This window comes from Mustela nigripes, chromosome 3 (assembly GCF_022355385.1).
Source record: "Mustela nigripes isolate SB6536 chromosome 3, MUSNIG.SB6536, whole genome shotgun sequence".
Lineage (NCBI taxonomy): Eukaryota > Metazoa > Chordata > Mammalia > Carnivora > Mustelidae > Mustela > Mustela nigripes.
Window position 1 is genome coordinate 162563790 of NC_081559.1, and position 25703 is coordinate 162589492.

General features: G+C 41.4%; 1 protein-coding gene across 4 annotated transcripts in view; it reads right to left on the reverse strand.

The window, feature by feature from the left end:
* NCALD (neurocalcin delta) overlaps positions 1–25703 on the reverse strand; it is a 391013-nt gene that overhangs the window by 274422 nt on the left and 90888 nt on the right. For all 4 annotated transcript variants that reach the window (XM_059394947.1, XM_059394944.1, XM_059394948.1 and 1 more), the window contains exon 2: positions 46–98. The gene's annotated coding sequence lies outside the window, so the exon portion shown is untranslated. The remainder of the gene's footprint in view (positions 1–45; positions 99–25703) is intronic.

The following is a 25703-nucleotide window of genomic DNA, read 5'->3' on the forward strand; positions in this document are numbered from 1 at the left end:
GAGAAGTGTGGCTTATAAATCTGAAAGCTCTTGTTCTATATTTACCTGGTGGCAGATTTCTCAAAGCACGCTGTAGGCTCAAGTCAGAAGAAGTCACTCTGTCAAAAACAAAGAAAGTTATTGTGTTAGATTATCAGGAATTAAGGATATAATATCTGAGGAATGCAATCAGTGATGGGAACTATTGCTTACTCCAGGATTCCCCCACATCATTTGATTACTTCTGCCCACCCCAATTTCCTTCCCTGGAATCAAGTGAGGATGGCTACTACCATGCTCTTGTCATCTGCTCTTGTCCTACAGCCTTCCATTTGGCAGCCAGAATGGCAATTCCAAAGTTTGAGGACACAGACTACACTCCTCCTGAAACCCCTTCCATAACTTCCTCTTATACTTGGGCAACCTTCTTGTCATGTCCTATAGAGCCTTTCATCATCTAAGGCCCACCTACGTCTCTAGCTTTGTTTCTCATCTCCAGAACACTGTCCGTGCTCCAGTTACCCTATACCTCCTTCAGCTTCTCCTTCCTTGCCACTTTGCTGCTTTCATACACAATGTTCTCTCCCTCTGCCAAGATTATCGCCCCCTCCCACTCACCTCCACTTGACTATTTCCTACTTGTCCTTCCATTCTCCACTCAAGTGTCACTTCCTCAGTCAGCCATCTGCTCCCCTGCTCCCTTCGACCATCTTAAGTTCCTCTCTTTATACTTCCAAAGAAGCTAGCACTTCTCTGTAACATCATGCATGCAACTCATAATTCAGTAGACCTTGCCTTCCCTGGGAGCCCAGGGATCATGATTGCTTTGTTCACAGCTATATCCTTATGCCTCACCCAGCCCTGGTCTCACAGTAAAACTTAATAAATATTTATACAGTAAAAGAATTTCCAAACCCATTCCTCACTCCTTAGCTTTCTAACTCATCTTTTGATTCATGCTGCTCATTTAACAGACTTCCTACTTTCCTACCACATATCATTAATTGTTAAGATTCTCTGATGGTAAGAGAAAATGCTGTTTTATATAACAACAAGGAAGGAAGAAAATCAGCTGCACATTAAACTGTGATTCACTACAATTTAGGACTTTTGTTTCATACTTACTGAAAGAGCCCTACTGGACTTATGCAAAGCCTGGGTTTAACATATCCTTAAAAGAGGAAAACATGAAAAAGTGAGTGGAATAAATTGGTTAGGGATGCAAGTTTACTTTGGTTTGGGTATTCACATTCAGAAGCCATTCTTTGACTCATATTTGACACAATATCCAGGGAGTGCATTTTCCCACATAATATTGTCCTCTCTGCCACTAAGAGCTTTAGTAATGCAGCACATCCTAGGATTGTATTAGGGATTTTTTTCTAAGCTTCTGATACTTATCCACAAGCGCTGGCAAGAAAATCTTACTAATAGATGGCAGAAGATTGCAGTCAACACCTGGGACTTACATTCCTTTCTAAGATGGTCATCAAATGGATTGCTGACTGAAGCAATAGGGTTTCAGTTGTTGTCACGCTACTGGAACTGCCAAGTTCACACATGCCCAGGCAATGCAGCTACAGCACAACCACCACCCGACTGGCTGCAACAAAAGATGCTTCTGGTTGTAGGCACATTCTGGTATCAGGGTACCAAAATGTGAGAAAGATAAAACTTGAGAATCAATGAAATATGAGAAGTTAAAAAAGACTCTTCAGAGAACTCAGGAAAGTTCTTAAAAGGAAGAATGTAAATTCTTTCTCTCTCTCTCTCTCTCTTTTATGCACATGCACACACACACACACACACACACACACACACACAATCAAAAGTATGACCAGAAATTTTGAGCGGTCACACACTGAAGTAAAGAGATGAGTGCTCAAGGCACTGGCCTAAAGGGGGAGGGATAAATTTAACCCCCCTCCTTCAGCCAGGCCCCTGGAGCAAGAAGGCATTTCCAGACTTTCCACTAGTCCAGCCACACCCTTACGAACAGAGTCCTCCCCAAGGTATGTCTTCTCTCTAATGACTTTTTAACATATTAAAATACCTCTTCTTCTTCTTCTTCTTTTTTTTTTTTTTTTTTGCTTCTTATTCTGTGTATGATTAAAAAATACAAGAGAGACATCTACCCACTTGGACTTTTAGCTGTATAATACAGTGTTGTTAACTATAGGCACAATGTGGTACAGCAGATCTCTAGAACTTGTAACTGAAACTTACATTCATTGAATAGCAACTTTCCTTTTCCCCCCTCCCTGAGCCCCTGGCAGACATCACTCTACCTTCTGCTCTATGAGTGTGAATATTTTAGACACTTCTTACAAGTGGAATCATGAAGGACTGGCTGGTTCATCCATGCTGTTGCAAATGACAGGATTTCCTTCTTTTTTAAGGCTGAATACTATTCCATTGTCTGAATACACCACATAAAAATACCATTTTTAAGAACATCATTTTTAAGTAAGAGGAAAATTCCTAGAAATGTGCCATCACATTAGAGTAGAGCAGACTACAATTCCTTCATCTGCAGTCCAGCATTCCAGGGTCCTGGAGTCTCAATTTATGAATGCTCAACCATTGCAGAGAAAAGGAGCAGAAAAGAGATACCACCGGAAAAGCCAGTAGGCCTCTCTGTGCATCAGTTTCCTCATCTGTAAAACAGTTATATTCAGGGTCCCAGAAAGAAAGAGATTACAACTTAAATAGGAGTTTTAATGAAGGGGATTATTTACAAGGCATGGACAGGGTTAAGGAAACTGCCAAGGAATGGTGAAGCGGGTACCTTCCAGTGGCCAAATCCAGGAAGAAGCCACAGGCCAGATAAACCCATCGATTGTTATCCTTGGAAATTATGGTCCCAGGGCTCGGAACAATGTGGAAGAGGGGGAAGACTAGATCTGGGAAGACAGGGAAGACCCAGCACACAACATCTCTGAGTTCCCATAAAATTCCAATATTCTATGACTCTGGATACAGATTTAAGCTCTGCTGCAGCAAGAAAAAAAACTCTGTTTACTCCAAGGATTTGAGGATAATCCACGAGGATGCATTTTCTCATCATTCTGTGTGCTTAGCTCAGCTAACAGCACTCATTTGTTGCTCTTGGAGACAGCTCAGGTTGAGAACATCGCACTTAAGCAGTCCCTCTTTGCCTTTAACTGAGCTCTTACAAAGGTGGCAGGATTCTGCTTTGAGCTAGTAATTGATGTTTCCCCCTCCTTGTCTTATCCCCTGAGAACCTCCCCTTTTCCAGAAGGAGGATCCTATGGTGTCCACCACCTCACAGAAGAGATGCTCAGGCAGGAGCAGAGAAAAAGGTTTTGGCTTTTGAAACCCAGCACTTAGTCTCAGAACAGAGACAACAAAGCCAGAGCAAGGCTTAGTACCTGCTCCCACGTGCGCCCCGCCCAACCCCACACCCAGATGATTATTTTGTTGGGGGAACGTGTAGAGAGAAAGGACTGAGCGCACATTACGTTTCACAAGTGCAAGGCTCCCAAATTCTTTCCCCACAAGCTGAGACAGTAAACAGCAAGTTTCCCTCTTCTCCCTCAAACTCATTTTCAAGTCTCCCAGGCGTTCCCTGTCTGGGCCCTGCTCCAGGGACCACCTCGCCTACCCCATGCCCGCCCTCCAGTGGCAGCAAAGCCTATAGACCTCAGGAGTCTCAGGGTGCTCAGTCCTAGGACACTTGTGTAGATTTTTAATTTCAAGAATCAAGGATCTTTTCAAAAATTTCATTTTGATAAACAGTTGCTTCTGGAGAAGTTCCTAGTATCATCTGTTCCAAGGGCTCACGCAAAGGGGCCAACCAGTTTCTAGCAACTCTCCTTTCCTGAACTTGGAGGCAATACTGTGCTCAAAGCCCATGGGGTTTTTGCTGTAACTGTTCCGCAGACATCCAGCGGGGCAGCACCGGCCATTAGAGAGATGTCCCGCAGTGCTGTGAAAGCTCTCTCAGAAGAGAAGGGAGTCACACTGGGTTCGAATGAAAACCCATTCGGGGAAAAAAACAAAAATAAGTTGCTGAGTAAAACGTTGTTTCTCCTTTCAAAGGAGATAGGTTATTTCCAAGTGGCTTCATAATGTGAAAACAACACTAACTTCTGGCAAAAAAAACTGAAAAGAAGAGGGAGGCTGCCATTCTGCCCATTTGGAAGGGGGAGTCTAGGAGGGCTGGAGAGTTCAACAATTATCTGGATGGCTACGGCCAAATTCTTTAACCTCTCTGTGTCTCATTTTTCTCATGTGCAAAAATGCCACGGTTCAGATTAAGATAGTTATTGAGGTCCCTTCCAACTTTAAGAATATATGACTTTCAAGCAGGAAAGGAACTTTCCAGTTCAGAGTCCAAGGATTTGCTATCGAAAAATGAAGCCAAGAAAGAAGAAAGAACTGCCATTATCACAGCCAGTGGGGCTGTAGTCTGACAAATAACAGAAAAGAAATGTTCTATGGATCCTGTCACTCGACATGTTATAGCTGAGTTCCCATCCTGGATACCACACGAATGGGCCATTCCATGCGTCTCAAGAATGCCCCGACCATATTAGGAATTCTCCTAAGTGGCTCCTCTGTGACATTACACAGCGCTGGTCCTGACATGGCCATTTCAGTCAGCTTCAGGCTGAATTCTAGATGAAAATATTACAGTTGGATGATTTGTCAAGTGCTAAGTCTAATCCTTGCAGCTCTTTTTCCAGAGTCCTTAAAAAGAAGAGTGCCAGATGTTATACTTGTATATTTAATGGGAAGCTGAATGGGAAGAAAACAAAACGCAGCAAGCTTAGTGGTAATATTTAACTGTTTTTGAAAACCCACCATCGAAACATACCAAAAATAACATATTTTTCAAAACGGTGACAAAGTCAAATATCTCTCAAATACAAAAAAATAAGTCTGTCATGAGCTATTTGGAATTAAGCAATCTGTTGGTTGTAAACTGCAAGTTCTCCTTTATAAGTAGTTTGCATGCTTCCAACTCTCTCAATAAATACCATGTTAATACATCAGAAATATTCAGGGAGAATTTCATCAGTGTCAGAAGACACTAACTAATCAGTTACTTGGGTAACAATAGGCTGATCTCCCATAAGCACTAGCACTTATCAGGGATAAATATAACTCATCCTCTATTGCCCCAAACTGTTCCCCTCTTGCTATCCCTTTCCACTTACCACACAAGCCAGGAACCTGAACATTATTTAACACTCCTCCTCTCATCAATAACCAAATTCTATAGATTGTGCCTGATGAGCATCTTGGTCCCCTATTCTCTATCCTTATTGCCACTGCCTAGGTCAAGCCTTAATCCCCACCTACTGGACAGTTTCAAGGTCTTTTAGCCTTCAATGACTTCAACTGATTCATCCATCCAAATACATATTCAATATGTCATTCCCCTAATCATACTCACCCTTTAATGGGTTACCTAATAGGAAGAATTTAAATTTCAACATGGTGTCCCTCCTCATACCCCATGTTTCAGCCTTGTCACACTGTTTACAGTTTTCCACTGAGTGATATCCAGGTCTCTGTGTTCTTTAACCAACCAACCCCTCCCCATCCCACTTCCAAAAGGGTCCATCTAACAACTCCGGTTTTTTCAAGATGGAAACTCCTCCCTGGGCCAAGGCAGTCTGTCCCCTGCCTCTCCCTTCACTTGACACTACCCTCCTTCTGCACTGCTCAGCCCCAGTTGCACCAGCCCTCTGGAGGCTCTGCTTCCCTCCTCCGGGCAGCCATTTGCACATGCGGTATATCCTTTTCTAACTACTCTACACTTGCCTAACTTGAACTCATTCTTTGGGTTTCAAGTTCAATGTGACTCTCTCTGAGAGGCCTTCCCTGACCTCCTAAAAGAAAATCTTGTTCTTCTGCTACATACTTTGTAGGCTACTATTTTTTTCCCTTATTGCACTTAATCATAGCTGATGGTTATGTTTATTATCACAGTTCTTACCACTGTGAAGTAGAGATGATCAAGTCCAAAATTTATTCCCAGGGGCTACCACAGTGCCTAGCACATAAAAATGTTGTTTCAACAATTCACAGTACTGCCAGCTTCACTTACTTTGCAAAAGTTCCTCCCATTCCTCTCCAAGCGTCCATAGCTTCAAGCTACTGGGTTGGGTGGGATATAAGGAGGATCCCTGGCCTTTCTAAAGGCTTAGGGCCAACTTCCAAACCACCTACCTTTCCTCCCACCTCTCCTTGACCCCAGCCCATTAACTCATCTCAGATTCTTCATCGCTCAATTATAAAAAGCAAGGAGCAGTCTTGGCAAAGATGCAAATGTCTTTAGAGAACTGGAGAGAAAGAAGAAACTGAGTAGGGAAAATCAAAATTCTCTGAGGAAGAGAAGGAGTAGAATTTCAGATATTGCATGTTAACAGTATGTTAACTGTTGCTTACACACACATACGTACACACGCGCACAGAGGCAGAGAGACTGCAAGACGAAAAGAGGTAGAAGAGACACAAGGGATCAAATCCTGGATCCAAATCCTGCTTAAAAACATTTCAATATGGGCTGTATATTAGGTAATTTTGGAATTATTGTTAATTGTCTTGGGTATAATCGTGACACTGCAGTTACGTAGAATAACGTCCCTATTCTCAGGAGAAGCATGTGAAAGTGTCTAAGAGTGGAGTATCATGATGTTCTTAACCTATATTCAAGGGGGTCAGGAAAAGAATGTGGACATTTATAGATCAATCTTGCTTAAACACAAACCTAATCTAGTGTGTGTATCTATGGAACCAGCAAGAGAGAGAAAGCACACAGAGCGAAATGAAAAATTGTGACTATGTACTGTTCTGTCAACTCTTCTGTAGGTTAATTTTAAAAATGAAAAATAAATAAGTAATAAGTAAGGAAATAAAGTCCCTTGTACGTGTGCACTGAATATTCTCTTTTGAAGCTCTAAATGCATTGACCTAAGAGGGAACAATGCCCACAGCTCTTCATACAGAAAGGAATTGTTCATTAACCCCTCAGAGAACCCAGCCTTCTGATGGAAGTGTAATAGCATCTGGGCAGTGCCAGTAGGAGGACAGGCCTGGGAGGGATCAAACAAATCTCTTCAGCATTTCCTGAGGGCTTCAGCACAATGGACCCAGCACAAGACAGTCTCATTTCTGTGAAATTCCTTTTTTTTTTTTTTTAATTTATGTGTGAGAGAGAATGAGAGAACATGAGAGGGGGGAGGGTCAGAGGGAGAAGCAGACTCCCTGCTGAGCAGGGAGCCTGAGGGGGGACTCAGTCCTGGGACTCCAGGATTATAACCTGAGCCAAAGGCAGTCACTTAACCAACTGAGCTACCCAGGCACCCTCATTTCTGTGAACTTCTTTGCCCTTCTACAGCCCCTCCTCATAAATGATGGGAGATTCAACATGGGTATGAATGAAGCCCTAATCCTCCAGGTACTTATTCTAAGAGTGACTACTTAATTTATTATTCAAGTGAAGATTCTTTGGAGAGTGAAAGGTTAATTTATAGACATTTATTGGATTACATAGAGAATTTCACAGGGGAATAATTAAAAGACTATGTTTCAATTGTTTTCAATTTTATCCCAGATATTGGACTAGACAAGAGAACATGCCTCAAAGAAGAATACGTCACTCCAGAGAAAACTATTAATATCAAATCTTTCTGGAAAAGGTGAACAACACTGGCAAAGCAATCTCATTTCCAGAGAGAATGGCCCAACAGGAAGCCAGTGCTCTGGTCCCTAAATACAAAGCCTAGAATATTTGTAAATAGAAAAGCACATATTCTGTTTCTCTAGAGCGTGTGCCCCATTCAAAAACTATTCCCTGGTCAGTATAGGCCATAAATGAATGATAAAAAGGCTGATCTAGAAAGTAATTCTCGAATTTTCAATCCATGGAATTTTATTTCTATAGGAACATCCAGGGAGTAAAGAGGGGCCAACTTTAAAAGGCTGCCACTGGGCTTTGAGCTTTCCAGAAGAGAACTGCAACTAAACGCAGCCCATCATATGTGCCTACATTCACAAGTCACACATGCATATACACCTGTGGAGGATGAAAGGGGATGACTTCATCATTCTGAAATCTGATAAATAAAATAGAATCAAATGTTTTTCTTGTCTCTCCTATATGAACTATACCACTGGGTGACCAAAAAATAGAGGAAGGAAAACAATTCTTTACAAAGTATTCCCTCTGATAAATGGGGGGGGAAAAGTCTAAACTAGAATATCACCATTTTACTGATCCCAATAAGTGAGTAAATCTGAGCACTGAGCATTAACGATTGTTAGCGAGACAAGTATTACATGCTTCCTGATGGAAGAACACTCCTCTAATATTGCCCCCAAAATTGTCTGTGCATCTGATCAAACCTGAAAATCAGCTACCACATTGCAGGAAGTAGAGAAGACAGAGGAACACAGTGAAATGTACCAGGACTATGCAATCAGCAAAATCCAGACTCTGAAAAACTCTATAGGCCAGAGGGCAGGATTCATCCACACCTAAACTATACAGAAAAGAAAAAGATGGAGCAGAAATCTGTATAGGAAGAAAGGTGCATCCATTTTTTAAATGTGTGAATATATTTAAAAAGTATTATCTAGGGATACACGTTTGGGTGATTACTGTAAAAGTCTGATCACTTATGAAGGAAAGTGGAGGGTCTGTGATTGAGAATGGGCACATGGAAGGGAACTCTGGAGTAGGTGGCAAATTTCTGTTTTCTGACCGGCATGGTCATTACAAATATTTTTGCCTTATGGACAATTATTAAGTTATATATTTGATTTGGAAGGGGGTAGTGTATTTCTGTGCTTTGTTTTTAGAATGAAGTTGATTAAATTTAAAAATAAGAAATTTCCAGTAAACTCACTGGAAGCATGAGAAAGCCTCTAAAGAACCACCCTATATTTTCCAAATTTGGGGGAGGTATGATAGGTAAATAAGGCAATAATGATTCCTATTGGGGCTAACATACTGTCAGTGCATTTCTACAATCAGTAGTAGAAAAACAATAAACTAAAAAGGAATATAGTTCAACTAGAAAAAATTGAAAAAAAAAATTCACTGATACATATAACTCTTTGGCCTCCCCTCCCAAGGAACCTCCCTGTGATTCCCAAAATTGTTGTAGCCCATCTTCCATGTACAAGAAGGGATGGTGTAATAATCCAGAGGCAAGCCCGATATAAGAATCACAATTTAGAATACTAGCATTTTTGAACAAAATTAGCCTTTTCTGCTAATTTTCTCTCTCTGAGAAACAGCTTCTGCTATTTACCCTTGAAAACCAGTTCCTAGGCTCTTGTGGAGGTAGGACTCCTAGCCTTGGAGACTGTTGACCACATGACCTGAATTGCCTACGATAACCTGTGTCCTTTGACCCACCAAGCTATAAAATCAGGTAAAGGCAGACACACTGGCACCAAGTGGAAGGGATATGTAAGAAGGGTCTGTAGCATGTCCTAAAGGTACAAATAAGTTGCATGCTTAGACGACTCTGATTTGACAGTCCCACCGAATGCTGCTACATTGCTTTCTCTCAACCCACACATATGACCTCATGAGGAATGCCCTGTAACCAACTGGTGGTGGAAAAAAAGACTCGGGCATGTTTTACACATGATTCTCCATTATAGATCAGCACTTTGTAGAAGTATGCAGGGGGGTGGCCAAAAAATACTGGAGCAAGAAACTCCCCGCAATTGGTAGAACTCCTACAGTGTTTCTGGATATCCACTTTTTCTAGACTGAAAGATGGCCAGAAATATAAGTCTATACTAACTCATACATAGTGCTTAATGATTTGGCCAGATGGTCAGAGGATTAGAAAGAAGAGAATTAAAACACTGACCAGAAAGAGGACTGAGGAATGGGTATATGGATGAGTCTTTGGAATGGGCAAAGGATATGAAGCATTCATATCTCATGTGCATTCTCTCCTACAGAGCAGGCAGGTAGACAAGGGAACACATTCTGAGGATGTCAAGTCTGCCTTCTTTTCTCAGCTACCCCAGTGCTCTATCCAAGCACTTCTCTTTCGAGTGTCCATGGCAGCAACCAAGCAGGTTATGTAGGCATAGGCTCACCAAGGCCAATCTGGCTCCCAACATTACTGAGTACTCAACCCTCCAAGAGCAGAAGCCAACAATGAGCCCTGATAGATGAGCTAGCCATCTGATGGGGGTGGATTTACACTGGTTCCCTTCCGTCATGGAGGGGCCAAAGATCTGTCTTCACTGGAATAAACACAAACACATTCTGCATATGGATTTGCCTTCTGCAAGTACCACATATTCAGACAACGCCTTGTTTTCCCTCATAGTCGCCCTCACATTTCTTCTGGCCAAGACAATTTCTCAATGAAGGAAGTACAGCAACTGACTATGAACACATAATTCTATGGTCTTGCCACATACTCCACTGTTCAGGAGCAGCTGGCCTGAAAGAATGGTGGCAGCACCTAGTGAAGGCTTAATTGTATCACTCACTGGGAGATAACACCTTGAAACCTTACGGCACTACCTTACACGATGCAATATACACTGTGGGTCAACAGCCCACAGAGGACATTAGTTCTTCCCTAACTAGAATACATAAGTCTGGGAACCAAAGGTTAAAGTTGGAGAATCCGCTCCTACTATTACACCTAATAACCTAATCACAACAATTTTGTTCCTTGGCCCTGAGATTTGGGGGTCTGCTAGTTTAGAATTATTAGTTCTCAAGGGGAAATGTTTCCATTGTAGGCACAAGAATGGTTCCACTGCACTCAAATTTGAGACTGCCCCCAGTTGTTTTAGACTCCTTGTGCAATAGAACCAATGGACAAAGAAAGGTTTTACTATATGAACTGGGGTGATTGGTATCAATTATCAAGATGAAATAGCCTGGATGCTGAACAACACAGGCATGTCTGTAATCCAGAGGATTCTCTGGGGTTCCATTTATTACCTCTATGTCTAGTAGTAAAGTTAATAGAAGATTTTATCAGACCAATAAAAGAGGGATGTCTAAGGACAGATGCTGCAGGAATAAAGATTTGTGTCAACCCATCAGAAAAAGAATTTTTACAAAGCAAAGGGCTAGTTAAGGAGAAAGAAACATGGAAATGGATAAGGAAAGAAGGAGAATATATAGCTATAGATATAGACTAATATATGTAGATCCTATATCTGTATGTAGATAGATATAGATATAGATATGTACATATATACAATTATGGCTTAGGATCAGTTACAGAAGTGAGAACTGTAGCAACTACATGTGTTTCCTTTCTTGTTCTTCATATTCATATTTGTATATAGAAATCATCTTCCCCTTTTTCCTTTTCCCTATGTCATGTAAGGAAAGTTATTTGATAGTTCACTGTACAATTTAGTTTTCCAGGTTATAAAGTAAATAGGATTTGGGTTCATCTATGAACAAAACTAACACCACCCCAGTATGGATACACCGACCATAGAACTTAGTATCTCCCTCATCAGGGAAAGAGTGGGTATGCTTTCAGTTATGAAATGGATAGTACCATCCACAGAAGCATTATAATCCTGCTGTTGTTGTTTTCTAAGGTGTGGGCAGAAGGCTGTGTATGGCTCAGAAGAGATGGAGGGGTGGCCTGTGCCTCACAGTTCCTACTCTTGCTCAACTCCACATTCTCTCTTCTCCACACCCTCCTCCCCTGACGGCACACCACATTTCTTAGACTAACTCACCAACTGACTTCCTGTTGGGTTCTGTCAGTTGGGACACTAGCAGGAGAATGGAAAACAAGAAGAAGGGAGAAGCAATGGCGGTAGCAATGATGACACCATGGCTGGTGCACATGGGGGCCTGGGCTCCTGCCCAGCCATTTTGGTTCTAACAGCAGAAGTGAACTATAAGCCAACCATACACAGGGACTATTTTGTATTTCTGTGTTCCTTACGGTGCCTGCCCTAAGGCAAAAAACTCATAGTAGGTACATGGTCATTTTGATTTTGTTGTGGTGGTGGTAAAAAACACACAACATGAAATTTACCATCGTAAGCATTTTTAAGTGCACAGTTCAGTAATGTGAAGTATATTCACATCGGGAAACCGATCTTCAGAAAGTTTTCATCTTGCAAATCTGAAATTCTATACCCACTAAATAACAAATCCCTTTTCCTGCTCCCCACAACCTATGGGAACCACCACCGTATACTTCCTCTTTCTACGAATTTGACTGCTTTAGATAAGTAGTCACGTGATTTTTAATTCTTTTTTAAAAACTGACATAATTGTAAAATCTCAGAGTTGAGATTCACCCCCATGCATGGGTCCTGCCTTTTTTCCTTGAAATGCACTAACATCTATTTTTTGATCAACAGATCTCTGCTGGAAGAATCCCAGTGACAGTTTTAAATGCTGAGCCACCCTATGGGTGAGCACCTTTTGTGATTTTTTTTAAAAAAATTTCTTGACATTAACCTAAAATGTTGAACTTCTGCTCTTTGATCCAGAACAGAGCATGTTCCCTCCATCTTCCAAAGCTGATATGTTTTTGTGCTATTTTACAAACATCTTTTTAGCTGGTATGTTTTAGCCTGCCATGAGACAGCAAGATTTGCATAAAGGCAGGAGGAGAGTATCAACTGCTGTTAATATCCAACACCCAGCAACAGCGTAGCCTCTAGCCAGAGGGAAAGCAGCAGAATTCAAAGAAACTAATTAAACAGAGAATCCGGCTTGTTCCTGAGGTCTGTTGCACACCCAGACCTTTAAAAATAAATATTCCACCACATGTTCACAAGATTACTGACAGTTTCCCATTAGGTGGCTACTTAGCAATTTAATAAACCAAAAGATTCTCTCCCAGGTAGTCATAATATCTACCACGATGCAAGGATGAAAACTGTCGCTAATGAAATTTCCCTGACAAAAACCCATCAATTTTCAAAATGATGTCTGAAGTTTCAGAGGCAAGATCTGCTTTTTGCAGTGTTGCTTGAAACATTCATGGCAATCCTTCCCTGAATAATTCGCACAATACATTATTTATTTATACCACACATTTATACTGTTGCTATAGAAGCATAACCCAAAAACAACAATAATGAAGAATTTGAAGAACACAGACACTGTGATGAAACATCCCTGGTGGAAGATCAGAGGCTGGACCAGCCTCGCATGAGAACCTGACTACATGATGCCACTGCCCCTGTGGCATGTGCTATCCACCTTGGACAACCTGTCCTCACCCTCTTCACCTTCATCGTTGTTAAATGCACTCAATAGGGCTTTGATAAGAAGCACCTGAAGTGGGGCGCCTGGGTGGCTCAGTGGGTTAAAGCCTCTGCCTTTGGCTCAGGTCATGAACCCAGGGTCCTGGGATCAAGCCCTGCATTGGGCTCTCTGCTCAGCAGGGAGCCTGCTTCCCTTCCTCTCTCTCTGCCTGCCTCTCTGCCTACTTGTGATCTCTGTCTGTCAAATAAATAAATTAAAAATCTTAAAAAAAAAAAAAAAGAAGCACCTGATGTTACTTTATTTATTATTTTTAAAGATTTTATTTATTTATTTGGCAGAGAGAGAGAGAAAGATCACAAGTAGGCAGAGAGGCAGGCAGAGAGAGAGAGGAAAATAGGCTCCCGCTGAGCAGAGAGCCCGATTCCAGGACCCTGAGATCATGACCTGAGCTGAAGGCAGAGGCTTTAACCCACTGAGCCACCCAGGTGCCCCTTAATGTTACTTTAAAAGAGAAGTGTAAAAATAAGTAAAATCCAGGAAAAAACGATTTATAAAGAATAAATGTAAATTACAAATAAACAGATGGGGAAAATAGCTTGCTTGTAATCAAGGAAGTGCCAATCAAAAGAACAGGAGACACGGGGCGGGGGGTGGGAGGTTGGGGGAACCAGGTGCTGGGTATTTTAGAGGGCATGGATTGCATGGAGCACTGGGTGTGGTGCAAAAACAATGAATACTGTTATGCTGAAAAGAAATTAAAAATTAAAAAATAAAAAGAATAGGAGACACTACTTTTGTTTCAACAAGGCAGAAACACTCGCAGTGGTGCAGGTGGACGTCATTGGTACAACATTTTAAAGAATAATTTGCTAATAAATAACAGCAATCTGTAGAAGATTTATATATTTTGGTCCAAAAATGTTGTTTCTTGGAATATAGCCTAAAGAAATGCTTTTTTTTAAATGAGCTATAGAGCACAACATAGGGAATATGGTCAATAATGTTGTAATGACTATGTATGATGACAGATGGTAATGAGACTTATCGTGGCGATCACTTCGCAATACATAAAAATACTGAATCACTACGTTATACACCTGAAATATGTAATATTGTACATCAATAATACTTCAGTAAAACAATAAATCAATTAAAGATTAACATAGAATAAACACATTAAAAATGAGTACAAGAGTTTCATAATTTATAATAATAAAAAATTGAAAACACCAAATATCAAGCCATGGATGATAGATTCAAAAAACTATGGCTTACCCAGAAAATCAAATTCTGTGCAACCATCAAAAAAAACAAACATTATGCAGTATTTACTATGTGGCAGGCTCTATTCCAAGCAACATGTAAATGCATTAACTCCTTTCATCTTTACTATAATTCTATGATATAAGTACTAGTATTGTCCCCATTTTACAGAGACAAAATTAAGGCACAGAAGTTTAAGTACCGGGGCATCTGGGTGGCTCAGTGGGTTAAGCCTATGCCATCAGCTCAGGTCATAATCCCAGGGTCCTAGGATCGAGAGCCCAGCATCCGGCTTCCTGCTCAGCAGGGAGCCTGCTCCCTGCCCGCACCCCCCCCCCCCCCCCCCCCCCCCCCCCCCCCTCTAACTACTTGTGATCTCTGTCTGTAAAAAAAATAAAAAAAATCTACAAAAAAAAAAAAAAAAGAAGAAGAAGAAGTTTAAGTACCTTGCCAAGACCACCAGATTCGATAATGTTGAGCCAGTTTTCAAACTCAGGCAGTCCAGTCTGATCCCAGACTCTATACTCTTAACCACCATACCATTATATTACAGAAGAATATTTAAAATCTTGTTAAAAATCTCAAAGTATACTTGTAGTAATTTTTTAAATGTGACCAAATTGTTGTGTATACATACATGTATGTGTGTATGCAAAACCATCCATATCCACGCCAAAATGTCCACAGCCTTTGTTGGAATTAGGAGCATTTTTTTACTTTCTTCTATTTTTTTTCAATTTTATGTATTACAATGAACATATTTATAATTAAATTATAAGCATGCTCTCAGTACCATCGCTTAAGTATTCCTGATACTTATTCCTGCCTTCAGCCCAGATTTTCAAGAGGACGCGATTTTTTTTTAAGATTTTTAAAATTTTTTTTATTTATTAATTTATTTGACAGAGAGACAGAGAGAGAGAGATCACAAGTAGGCAGAGGGGGAGGCAGGGTGGGGGGGAGCAGGCTCCCCGCTGAGCAGAGAACCCAATTCGGGGCTCGATCCCAGGACCCTGAGATCATGACCTGAGCCGAAGGCAGCAGCTTAACCCACTGAGCCACCCAGGCGCCCCAAGAGGACGTGATTTTTAACATGACTACTGACATGAATAACATGAAGTGTTTCACACCTGTTTACCTCCTACTTGACCATGAGATGCTGTTGTTTTTGTTGTTGTTGTTGTTAAATTTTCATAAAAACTAAAGAATAAGGGATCCTGACCTCAACTGAGAGCACTTTGTAAATAACCTCTTATATTAGTAAAAGATTTTTATTATTTCAATACCTAAAGTATCAAAGCACCCAACCTATGCCCAAATAAAGTCTCTTTATTCCCCACTTTTACTCCCTAAGTGATCTGTGTTTAAATATCTGTGCAGATATTTAACTTCACAAACAAAATTCCCAGGCTGGTGAGGACAGCATTGTTTACTTTAGAGCCTCCTACCCCGTGACTCACCGGGATTTCCTGACGGCCTTTGCCTTACTGTACTACGCTGACCCCAGAGCTCCTCCGTGCTAATTCCTGACTGACTCACTTTTCAGATTTAAATTCCCCAGGAAAAGCGTGAGTGAGATGTGACAGAAATTAAACCAGCACCTTCCCACAGACACACACACTGCCCACACTGTAAGGGAAGGAAACAATGGCCTGTGGGTCCGTGGCACGGAGGCGGTAATTCCATTCTCTCAAAGAATAGTCCCTGCCCTGGATAAGGGGTGTTTACTGCCTGATACTATGTGTGGGGCTTGCAGAGTCTGTAAGAAATAGGGGGCGAGGGGTGGCTCAGTCAGTTGGGTGTCTGCCTTCGGCTCAGGCCATGATCCGAGGGTCCTGGGACTGAGCCCCATATAGGCTTCCTGCTAGGTGGGGAGCCTGCCTCTCCCTCTCCAGCTCCCCTCTCCAGCTCCCCTGTGCTTGTGTTCCCTCTCTCCCTGTCTCTCTGTTATAAATAAAGTCTTAAAAAAAAAAAAAAAGGAAGGAAGAAAGAAAGAAACAAAGGAAGGAAAGAAAGAAAGAAGGCGAACCCATGAGCCTGCAAAAGCAGCTGCATCGACTTTCACCAAGATCAAGTCTGAGAACTACCTGGGCAATTTTCACCACTGGGCATTCGGTGGCCTTGTTTGTTCTCATGGCAGTAAAACCCCTGAAAACCCCCAAGTACGCAGACTCCCAATTCTGCAGCACTAACCAGAATAGTAAATAAATACTATTTGTATTTGTGGCGTATCCATATTCATTAATAACCCATTCCTCAATTTTTTTTACAATTCACTTTAGCAATGTTGCTGACACCCTCTCATAGGCCCCAAAGCCACAATGACTATAATGGGCAGAATTCTAGATGGCCCCCAAGATCCCCACCTCCAGGAGTACACATCTTGTATAATTCCCTCTCCTTGAGTGTGGGTAGAACCTGTAGATATAATGAATGGCCACTTCCTCAATGAGGTTACATTACACGGCAAGTGGCGATGGGAGAGCCACTCTGTCCTAGCCAACCGAGAGACAAGGAGTCAGAAGAATGCCCTCCAACTGGCCTGAAGAAAGCAAACACATGTGTGGCAAACTACCAATGGGAACCACTTGGCAAGGAACTAAAGGTGGCGTCTGGGAGCTGAGCGTGATCTCAGCCAATTGCTAGCAAGAAAACAGAGACTTCAGTCCTCCAGCTTCAAGGAAATGAATCCTGCCAACAACCAGTGAGCTGGGAAGATGACCCTGTGCCTCCGAGATCACAGCCCCTGTGGCCACCTTAACGTGACCCTGGGCAGAGGACCCCAGCTAGTCTGGACTCAACTCCCGAACCCCAGGAATTGTGAGATAATTAATCTGTGCTGTTTGAAGCCCGGTCTCTTAAATTGAGATAATCTGCCATACAGCAATAGAAAACTCATACATGACCCCCTGTGACCTTGTCAGAACATACGTGCCACTCATATTCTTTCTCAGATTTCTGCTCTTCTGAAGAAATTCACGTCTATGACATTCACCGCCAACGAGAGTAATAACCGATATTTGTATAACCGTTTGGAGATTATTTAACTTTCAGATCAATCTCATCTGAGTTTTATATCACTAATCTGAGCGAGTTCAGGCGATAGTGATTAGGAACAAAGATGCAGGGGCCACAGGCTGCCTGGATTTGACTCTCCCTTCTGCCACTTACTCACTGCATGGGCTCACACCAGTTCCGCAACCTCTCTGTGCCTCAGTTTCCTTACCTGTAAAACACGAATGTGATCATCCCCACCTCCTAGGGGCTTGTGAGGATTAAATGATTTTATATAAAGTCTAGCTCCTGGTAAGCACAGGCTAAGTGTCTAGTGTGACTGCTTTCAATGGCAGTATCTAAACACACAAACACACTAGGAGAGCGAAGTTAGCTTTGTTCACGTTCCAATAAGAGACGCCGCAGGAAACGCAGCCTCAGGTTTTAAGAGGTTCTGCAACAGTGAGCTTGTGTGTTCTCCTGGAGAAAGGTAACCCAAAGCAGGGAAAGAATGGGCCTCCACTCTCCCTCTAGTTGATGTCCTGAGTAGAATGGGGAAAGCATAAGCAAAAAGGAAGGAGCCTTTCTGTCCACCCTAAAAAGGACCACAGATCCAGGGGCAAGCAGGAGTGTAATGGCTTCCTTAGGTAGCCTTATAAAGAGAACCCTGGTTTCAACAGAATTCTGGATTTGAGATGAGACACAGACACATGTGGGTTCCCACCACTACAACGACTCACATGGCCCGTGCCACACACATCCCGGAGCCCAGGTGAGCTGCCTGTGGTTTGATGCCATGTTCATCAGCTCCAACAGGTGTTCCTTCCAAGTGGCTACGGTAATAGTGCAACCATTGAAAACACCTTCCCTAAATTCTTCTGGCCAGCTGGAGTGGGCACAGGAGGGCTACCATATCCATGGGTGACAAAGACAGTAGTGGCCTTGTCAGTGGGTCTGCTCAAGGCGTACCCACCTTCATACCACAGAGACAGACTTGTAGGACACTTTCTAGTTCAACGAGTACCCAAGAGTATTAAAGGTATGTTTTCCCAGCGTGGCCTTTGTCCCATTAAAGAACCACCAACCAAAAACCTACTTAGGCCTCATCTGTTTTACTAGTTTATCAACTTAAGTTTTAAAGTAGTATTGGCATCTGAGTAAGTATCTAATTCTCCCTCTGTCTCTGTGTGTGTGTGTGTGTGTGTAATAAATCTCCCCTCTTTTGTGTTCAGCCCTCACCTGTGTAGCCCTCATGCCACACAGAGAGGCATGCCCAATGTCCCCTTTCTATCCTTTTGGTACCTCCCCATCATCCTCCTCCCGCACCACAAAGCAATCATTGATTAAGCCAATGGAAAACTACAGCTAAAAGTACTTTGCCTTTGCTCCCAGTTGCACAAAGGCATATTGGTTTGTTTCAGAAAATATACCTTAATTTAAATTGGAAGATACCCTAAGAGATCCAAAAAAGAGGCAAGAAAGTTCAAATGTCTGCAAGATGTGTGCAATGAGCACACAGGAACAGTGTAACCTCAGTTAAAATGAGCAAGCCTCGATGCCTTGCCTTTTAAAACACTGCAAAACAGTGTTTTTAACAAAACAGCCCAACAAAAATCTTGCAAGTGGACCATGTACAGCCTGGAGCCACTACTTTGTCTAACCCCTGACTTAGATAAAGAGTAGGAGGTCCTTGCAAAGGCCAGTTTGATACAGGGAATGCAGACCTCCAGGCGAAGACATGTGGAGCTCAAAGAGAAAGTCAAAGCAACTTGAACTTTCTGAAAATTGCCACCCAGGATGATTTGCGAGCTCTAAATTCTCTACTTGGCCCAGCCTAGACGTCCAGTGGAAGGCTGGAATAACAAACCCATCTAAACCCAAAAGGCCACAATCAAGAGGAAATGCCTCAGCTGCTGGTACCCAATTACCACTGAGATCTTGATAAAAGAAAAACATTTCCTCTTTCTAATTAAAAAATCTGACCACCTCCTACGGTAGGGTAGGTTTCAAACCACTTAGTAGCAAGCTCCACTAATCAAGGCATTCCCTATTGGTGGGTCTGTAAAACAGTCTTTTCCCTGGGAGGAATTGCCTACTAACATCCCTAGAGAGCACACTCTGCTCTAGCAAAGCTTGGTCTAGGCCTGCTAGTACACACAGTCCTCAGAGAGTAGCATCTGTTCGTTGTACATATAACAGAATGACAAAACAGAAAATTTCTTCTCAGTTTAGAGATGAGAAACCCAGGACAGATTTTCAAAGTTAGTGTCCCAGGACTACTTAGAAGACACAGAGCCCTCAGCTACAACAAGAATATCAAAGTCAGAGATGAGAGAAAAGCAACTGAGGAAAGGACTTGGAAGCAGGTTGTATCTGGAGAAAGCAGTACATTGACCTGTGGGAAGGGGTGGGGTGTCTATTGTCACTTCAAGCTTCATAAAGGGAAATTCAATGGGGCCACTCAGAGAAATTGACATGTGATTCCCACATTAGAGAAGTCACAGGGAACTGAAAATGCTGGTGGGGGAGGGAGGGGTGAAGGTAGACCGGAGCTGCCAACGTGAGTTCAAGGAGAGGCAGCTGTGTTGGAATCTGGGTGGCCTCAGCTCATCCACACAGAGAATGCCTTTGTGTTTCCATGACAGGAAGGAGATGGGGCCACTCACGGGAGTGCTGGTATGAGGTCAAATTAGGTCTTGTCTTATAGGATCTCCTGGATACTTGATGAAAGCTGGGGGTGACTCCAGGGTTTTTGGGATGAAGAAGGAGCACATGAAGGGCCAGAGTAGAGAGTACACCGTCTGCATCAAGGCAGCTACAGATGAAAGGGTCCCAGGGATTAGGCAAACAGGGTGCTGCTGGGGGGTGAGGGAGTGGAGAGGTTCTAAAAAAAAAATCTACAGAAACAGCCAGGAGAAAAAAACAGTTAGCCTTAAACCCCTGCCAGGATCGCAATATAAAGCTACCTAACAGCAGTGATATCAAGTAAAAACTTGGTGGCTCCCTTTATTTTTCTGTCCCAACAGGGAGGACTTGGACTTGGTCACAGGGATGGGCAGAAGAAGTGAACCCAAGTGAAGCAGGCAACCACATTCCTTCTCCACGTGCCCTAGGAAAATACCCGCCACAAACAAAACGCCACTCCAACAAAAATATCTCCTGATATATATCTTAGATTTGCTGTCATCAGTGTGTCGAGAGCAAAATAAGAACACACAAGGAAGTCACATCAGTCACACTTGCTTATTCTTATTTTAACTTTACTTAGATAACTACAGTCATTTAACTAGATTCCCCAATTAGTATATGGCTCATGTGAGTTCTTTACCCATTTCCATTTGAGGATAATATTTTACTGAAATTTAAGCTTTAGAAACTCTTCTTTAACAAGAAAGGGTTTAGAGCTGTGGGTTTTGTTTAGCTGGGGTTTTTCGGTGTTCTTCCTTCCTGCTGATTTCTATAATTGTTCCCATAGAGTGACAGCCATCGTGTCCTTCTACCAGACACAAGGACTGGCACTGCCCATTAAAACACAAATAGGCTGTCAGGTTGAAAATCTGGGTGTGAGCAAAGTGCTATAAAAATAATTGAAGGCTGAGAAGTAGGGGGCTTGGAAATGGAAAAGTTAGGAGAGTTGAGACCAGGAGGAACTAACATGAAATTGGGGCTGAGAGCATGAAAGACAAAATGTGAGAAGGTTAGCAAGCAGCTGTTACCACCATTATATCACAGAAAATGGAAAAAAGAAGAAGAAAAAGGAAAAGGCTACATATGTTGTACTAAATCAGGCTGGAGTTAGAAGTAGGGATTGAAAGAAGATTTCGAAACCACTCATTTTTGTTGCTTTTCCTGTTCCCACCTGAAGGAAAAAGCGAGGCCAGAAAGAAGACATCTGGAAGCTACGCCTCAGCTCTAGGACTCTGCTTACATCTCTACTGGGAAGAAAAACAATTTGAGCATTTGTCCAAAGAGGCTAGTTTGCCTCAAAGGACGGAAACTAAAATGTTCCCAGACTCCCTGAGCACCAACACTTGACATTTCCACATATTTTCACTTACTTGCAGCCAGTTATGGCCTTCATTTCAAGCAGAACATGTGAAAAAAATGGCATGGGAAAATTGCTACATGAGTTATTTAAAAATAATTATTTTTTTAAAGAATTTAAGTCTCTTAAATTGGATAATTTGGCCTGATAAAATACTAGAAGAGACAGAAGAATTTAAGAAGATGCTGGAGAGGCTATGAAGTTATTATTTACAACTTTCAATGGTGAATAAACCAGTGGGGGAAATAAAATAGTTCATCCTTGCTAGGGAAGCTGGGGATGCATAGACATGGGTCCAGGGAGAGAGGAACATTTGGGAAGTTGCTTCTGTAGACTGAGGGGGAAAGCTGGCAGAACTTCTCGTGGCCTAGGAAGGTGCTATGACCTCAGTGAAATGTAGACTGGGGGTATTTATTATGTGCCTACCTTGCCACTCTCACCAAGGTGAGAATGAAATCAGAAAATTCTCACATTTTATCCTTTGTTATATAACTTACTATATACGGTTATTATATATAGCATTGCTACATACATTATATTATAGTATTATATATATATATACATATATATATAATGTTTTACAAATAAAATGTGATTTGTGTAAAGAACTAAAAGCACTGGCTGATGATAAACATTCAAATTTAGCTATTCTTGTCATCATTATCATTATTAAAGGTTCAGCTATCCAGTTGATACTTAAACCTCCTCTATACCCCTGGCTTTTAAACACTTTTGACCACAACCCATGTAGAAAAAAAAAAAAAATCATGGAGACTCAGTATGCCCATACATATGTATTTGAAGCAAATACTTTTACAATATGATATCTTTTCTTAATATACCAGTATGCTCTGGTATTTTCCATTCCATTTCCTTCCATTTATCAAATGCTGGTCATGGCCCCCTAAACTGGTACTATTCTCATGAACTAGGTACAGTTTAAACAACAGTGCATTGCACCAATCCTGCCAACCATTTCTAGGAACTCACGAAAGATACTTAGTTGAGTTCACTAATGTTGACTGAGCCTAAAATGTGGTAAGCACTGTGCAAAACATCAAATGCTTATATAAGTCTCAAATTACATAGTCGATGCCTAAAAATGTCTTTGCATACGTGAGGAAAAAAAATACATTGGATCCCTCATAAATAAGCAATGCTGATATTAATTTTGCTATCACAGACCATTCATTATCTTACTTTAGACCCTGTCCTCCAATTACATTAAAATAATTTGGTGTTGGGTGGATTTTCCCTGATGTTGTACCAAGTACCTACAAACTCCACTTTACCAATTGGGAACAGTCCTCCCAGAACTCAAATGGATTCTCCTTAAAAAACTGTAAACTTAGTCTGTTACCACAATGATAGTGCTCTTCCCTCTCGCTGACCTTCCTCTATCTGTTTAAGTTTCTCTGTCAGAATCACATACTCGCTAAGTATCTCCCTTACATGTTCTTTAGCAATGTTCACAAATGAGAAGAGTAAAAGTAATGCATTCCCCTGCCGGCAAGTTTTCCAGGTAGGTAAATACTGAACCTCTAGCCATATTATTATCATCATCATCATCGTCATCATTATTATTTTATTATTACAGCTTTGTGCTACTTCATCTCACAATGAGTATTTTTTAAATGTTACAGAGGTCATATCTGATGGCATTAATTAATTAGCTGATACTTGAAATGACTCTTAAGCAGCACTGTCCAATACAACCTTCTTTGATGATGGGTTCTATATCCCGCACTGTCCGATACATGTATGAGCCATACATGGCATTCAGCCCTTCAAATGTGGCTAATGCAACTGAAGAACTAAATTTTTAGTTTTGTTTTATTTTAATTACTATAAATTTAAACAGTTGCATGTGGCTAGTAGCTAATATTTCAGTGCATATCTAGAGTACTTATCATGGGATATACAATGATCCTGATGATGAAGAAAATAATAATAAAAGAAGCCATTTACTGAGAATTTATCAGGACCAGGCAGTAGCCTAAGCCTTTTTAATTTTTTTTTTAAGATTTTATTTATTTGACAGAGAGAGATCACAAGTAGGCAGAGGCAGGCAGAGAGAGAGAGGGGGAAGCTGGCTCCCTGCTGAACAGAGAGCCGGATGCAGGTTTCGATCCCAGGACCCTGAGATCATGACCTGAGCCAAAGGCAGAGGCTTAACCCACTGAGCCACCCAGGCGCCCCCTAAGCCGTTTTTACATACATTATATAGTTTGCTTCTCACAAAAGTTCTACCTGGTGGGTACCATCATTATTTTTTGTGGTTTGGTGGAAGAAAATGAGATCATATAGCTGGTAATCCATGGAGCTGAGGTTCCAACCTGGTCTGGCCCCAGAGCTGAACTTTTTACAATATCCAATGGCCATGTGTGTATATGAATTTCATTTCAATTGATAGAAAAAAGAGCTGTACATGAGACTTCAGAATTAATGACTTTTGCTCTATCCTTTAAAAAACTCCCCTCTACTTAGTACCCAAGACTGGCCTCGAAAGAAAGAAAAAGTCTATGACTGAGGACTCTTTTAGTTTTAAAACAAACGTCTCTGATTTAAATAAAAGGTTTGAAAAACTGAGGGTATTGGAGGGGAGAGGGTGGGGGGTTGGGTAAGCCTGGTGGTGGGTATTAAGGAGGGCATGTATTACATGGAGCACTGGGTGTGGTGCATAAACAATGAATCTTAGAACACTGGGGGAAAAAAAAAAAACCTCTTCAAAGGCAACACTCAAAAAAACAGATAATCAGGTAAAAAAAAAAAATGGGCAAAAGATATGAACAGATACTTCTCCTAGGAAGACATACAAATGGCTAACAGACACATGAAAAAATGTTCATCATCACTAGCCATCAGGGAGATTCAAATCAAAACCACATTGATATACCACCTTACACCAGTCAGAATGGCCAAAATTAACAAGACAGTAAACAACAAGTGCTAGAGAGGATGTGGAGAAAGGCGAATCCTCTTACGCTGTTATAGGAAAGCAAGTTGGTGCAGCCACTTTGGAAAACAGTGTGGCGATTCCTTAAGAAATTAAAAATAGAGCTACCCTACGACCCTACAATTGCACTACTGGATATTTACCCTAAAGATACTGTTATAATGAAAAGAAGGGCCATCTGTACCCCAGTGTTCATAGCAGCAATGGCCATAGTCGCTGAACTGTGAAAAGAGCCAAGATGCCCTTCAACAGACGAATGGATAAAGAAGATATGGTCCATATATGCAAAGGAATATTATGCCTCCATCAGAAAGGATGAATACTCAACTTTTATATCAACACCTGGAGGAGATTATGCTGAGTGAAATAAGTCAAGCAGAGAGTCAATTATCCTATTGACTTGTAGAGCATGAAGAATAACATGGAGGACATTAGGAGAAGGAAAGGAAAAGTGAATTGGGAGAAATCAGAGGGGGATATGAAGAATGAGAGACTGTGGACACTGAGAAACAAACAGAGGGTTTTGGAAGGGAGAGAGATGGGGGATTAGGTAAGTCTGGTGGTGAGTATTAAGAAGGGCACGTACTGCATGGAGCACTGGGTGTGGTGCATAAACAATGAATTTTGGAACACCAGAAAAATAACATATAAATAAATAAATAAATAAATAAAAGGTTTGAGATCAAGAAGTAAGTTGGAATTCAAACTGTGTTTATGGTTTGGAGAATCTCTGTCCACTTGAGGATATGACACTATTTTTACATTTACTTGAGATTTACTCTTGCCTACTTCTGAGAGGATTTGCGGGGGGGGGCTTATAGATTAAACTGTGCTTGAGATATTTAAGGATTATAAAAAGCAGAGATCATTTGGGAAAAAATTAATGTAAAAAGGTTTTTAAGCACCCAATTTCTGAGAGAGAGGATTACCTAAAGCTTTCCAGATAAAGCAAATAATTAATAATACAACAATAATTAATAAAAATGTGGGACATTAGGTTGTACACAAAATCTGTTGTTCCCTGATTTTTTTCTTGACAAGAAATCATATTGATGTGTAGTGTTTATTAAGGATACAGGACACTCAAGCAATTCCCATTCTCTCAATTCTCTCATTCTCCCAATCTCCTCTATAAAAGCAGACAATATTGCAGGAAAACTTCAGTCAGTAAAGGCAATTTTCTGGGAAGTCCTATAGCCCAGCAGCTCATTGTTTGATCGCATGGAAGTGTCCTTATGCCCATCCAGCAC